Consider the following 3883-nt stretch of genomic DNA (forward strand, 5'->3'; position numbering starts at 1 on the left):
GGAGGCCGGGACCCTGAAAGGCAGGGCCCCCGGCGTGGGGAACACAGGAGCCCCGGTTCCTGCTGACCCACCACACCTAGAAGGCTGTGTATGTGAGGTGAAGGGCAGCGGGGAGAGAACCTTGAGGACAAGAGGAAGAGGCTGTTGCATCTTGTGGGAGAGCAGTTTACCTAACTAGGGAATCTTTTCAGCTGACATCTTGCCCACAGATGTCTCAGCCACTAAATGGGTCACAAGCTTCTGTCCCCACCAAGGCCCTCCGACCCAGCTGTCAGGAAGGCAGAAACCTGACAAGGGGCACCAGATGCCCCTTGAGACTGTAGGCTCAGCCTTGAAACAGGAGAGCTTCATGGAGACAGAGACAGTTAACATGGTCCTTGAAGAGTGGGTAGGCTTTCCTGAGAGAATGAGTTGGTCAGTGGAGAGGGACGGGGCTTTTAGGGACAGTGAGCCGGTGTTCTGAGACACCCATGGAGGGGGTTGGTTAGTGGCTGGACCCAGCCTGTGTGGGTCTGGAATGTTAACCTTATTGCCAGAACATGGTTGCGAGATATGGAACTCTTAACACAGAATAATTAAATGGAATTTGTTGGTTCCCACAACTGAAAGGTGACTTGGCTGGATGACTAGGTGGCTGGTGACTGCCTGTGTGACAGTCACTCAGTCGTGTCCGACTCTCTGCAACCCCATAGACTGTAGTCTGTCAGGGATCCTCCAGGCAAGAATACTGGAGTGGGTTGCCATTTCCTTCTCCAGGGGATCTTCCCGACCCAGGAATTGAACCTGGGTCTCCTGCATTGCAGGCGGATTCTTTACCATCTGAGCCACCAGGGCTGGTGACCAAGGGACTCAAACAGTGACTTGAAGGCGTGATTTCTCTCCATGCCTCTGCTCTGTGAGTGGGCTCAGGCAGTCTCCCTCCAACGACAGTGAAGACAGCAGCCCCAGCTGCACACTAAGCTCTCGTTTAAAGACCAGGATGAGTCTCTTTTGCCCAACTGAGATCATGGCCCTTCCCCTCCACTGTGGCTGAGGGTTTGGAGCTCTATCCTATGATCCGGATGAGGATGGTGACATTTGGGATCTTGGGTTCAGCAATGGCACCACAGTGTTGGCTGGGATGTATGAGGCCTACACCAGTGAAGAGATACTTGCTGGCACTGGCCTACACAATGGAGATGAAATGCCCGGAATCACCCCCTCCCCCTGGCCCCCAGCCCTCCTGACTGGGACACTGCAACACGTGGCCACCATCCAGCTCTGCTCTCTTGCAGAAGTTGTGTGTGTCCCATCGTCAAACAGGGCTGAGCCTTGAAATCAGGCTGGCCCACATTCAAACAGGCAGACGGCCTGGATCACCCTGGCTCTATTCTCAGGAATTGTTATTTTTCCTTCTCTCTGCTGCTCTGCCCTTTTCTTCCAGCTCCATTCCTGGGTGCCCCGGCTTCTGACTTTCCCAGCTTTGTTCTTGTCTACTTTGAGCTCAGTGCTCTGCTTGTGTAGTACTTGGCACCCCTGAAGACACACAGCCTGCGTGCATCCTGGCTGTTTGAGGGGACCGCCTACCTCACCGCAGTCCCCCCACTACATCTCCATCCTGAAGTCAGCCCAGTGGGATGGGGAGGGAGCAGGCTCCAGGGCACGGGCAGGGGGCTGACAGCACATGCCAGCAGGTGGGTGCATTTTTGCATGAATAACTCAGAACTCCTGAAATGCCATTCTGGAGGAATGATGCCTTCTTTTACACATGTTCAACAGCTAATACACATGTCTGTATGGTGGGTTTCCATCCCGTAACCTGGGACCTATGTACTTCAGAAAGATGATGAGAAATTGGAGAGAGTCAAGGTAAGCATTCTACATGGATGAAAGACTGGGAGGAAAATAAACAGCTCTAGAGAAAAGGATGCAATAATAATCTGAAATGTGTGAGGAGGTAGTTATCAATGAGATGTGTGACCTTTGGGACTTCCTCAGCAGTCCAGTGGTTAAGTCTTTGCCTTCTACTGCTGGGGGCGCAGGTTCCATCCCTGGTCAGGGAACTAAGACCCACATGCCACATCTTGTAGCCAATTAAGAAAAAGATGTGGGACCTTAAAAGGGTTTCCCTGGTGGCTCAGACAGTTTAAGAATCTGTTTGCAGTGCAGGAGGCCTGGGGCTTGATCCCTAGGTCAGGAAGAGCCCCTGGAGGAGGGAATGGCAACCCACGCCAGTATTCTTGCCTGGAGAAGTCCATGGACAGAGCCTGGTGGGCTACAGTCCATGGGGTCGCACAGAGTCAGCACTGCCCTCTGGGACTCAGTTTCCTCATCTGTAAATGAGGAGCAGAACTGGATAACTTTAATGTTCTTGTCATCCTAATCTCCAGCTTCCTCAGAAGAGGGTGCCACCTTCCATATCCACTCTGGGGGAATCAAGACAGAATGACTTTGAATGAACTTTAAGCATTAAAAAAAAAAAACAAAAACTTTGTTCTGAAAAAAAAAAATGTGTACTTGCTGAAAAGTTGCAAGGATGGGACGAGGAATTCCCATATACCTTTCAGCTGCTGCTGCTGCTAAGTCGCTTCAGTCGTGTCCGACTCTGTGCGACCCCATAGACGGTAGCCCACCAGGCTCCCCCGTCCCTGGGATTCTCCAGGCAATAATACTAGATGTACCAAATGGCAACATTCTTGTCATATTTAATCTTTATTAAGATAAAATTCACACACCTGACTTCCCAGGTGGCTCAGTGGTAAAGAATCCACCTGCCAATGCAGGAGATGCAAGAGACATGGGTTTAATCACTGGGTCAGAGAGATCCCCTGGAGAAGGGGATGGCAACTTGCTCCAGTATTCTTGTCTGGAGAATCCCCTTGGACAGAGGAGCCTGGCGGGCTACAGCCTGTGGAGTCACAAAGAATCGGACACACTGAAGTGACTAAATGGCAACATAATTCACGTACCGTGAAATGCACCCTTGTGAATGGCAACCCACTCCAGTATTCTTGCCTGGAGAATCCCAGGGACGACAGAGCCTGGTGGGCTGCCGTCTATGGGGTCGCACAGAGTCGGACACAACTGAAGCGACTTAGCAGCAGCAGCAGAAGTATAATTCAGTACTTTTTAATATATTCACAAAGTTATGCAATCATCACCACTAATTCCAGAACATTTTTATCATCCCCCAAAGAAACCTGTGGCCATCAGCAGTCACTTCCCATTCCTGTCCCTGCCCCAGCCCTCTACAACCACTAATCTATTTTCTGTCTCAATGGATTTGCTTGTTCTGGACATTTAGTGTAAATGGACTATGTGTCCTTTTGTATCTGGTTGGGAAGATCCCCTGGAGAAGGAAATGGCAACCCACTCCAATATGCTTGCCTGGAAAGTCCCATGGATGGAGGGACCTGGCAGGCTACAGTCCATGGGGTTGCAAAGAGTCACTTCACTCACTTGCTCTCACTTAGCATAATGTTTTCAAGGCTCATCCATGTTGTAACGTGTGTCAATCCTTCACTGATTTGTGTGGCGAATATTCCACCATAGTTACATACCACACTTTGTTTATCAATCAATCAGGCAAGTGACACATTTCTGTTTTTTGGCTATTGTAAATAATGCTGCCATGAACATTTCTGTACAAGCCTTGCTGTGAACATGTTTTCAGTCCTCTTACATATATGCCTAAGAGAGGAACTGCTGGGTCATGGTGACTTTTATGCTGAAGACTTTGAGGAACTGCCAGGCTGTTTTCTAAAGGAACACCATTTCATGTTCCTATCAGCAACATACGAGGTTTCTAATGTCTCCACATTCTTGCCAACACTTGTTTTTCCTTCTTCATGTTGAAACCTCTTTTCTGATATTACCTAAGTTGAAAAATGACTCAAAATTCAAA

This window comes from Giraffa tippelskirchi, chromosome 4 (genome assembly GCF_054371585.1).
Source record: "Giraffa tippelskirchi isolate mGirTip1 chromosome 4, T2T-mGirTip1v1.2.pri, whole genome shotgun sequence".
NCBI classification, from domain to species: Eukaryota; Metazoa; Chordata; class Mammalia; order Artiodactyla; family Giraffidae; genus Giraffa; species Giraffa tippelskirchi.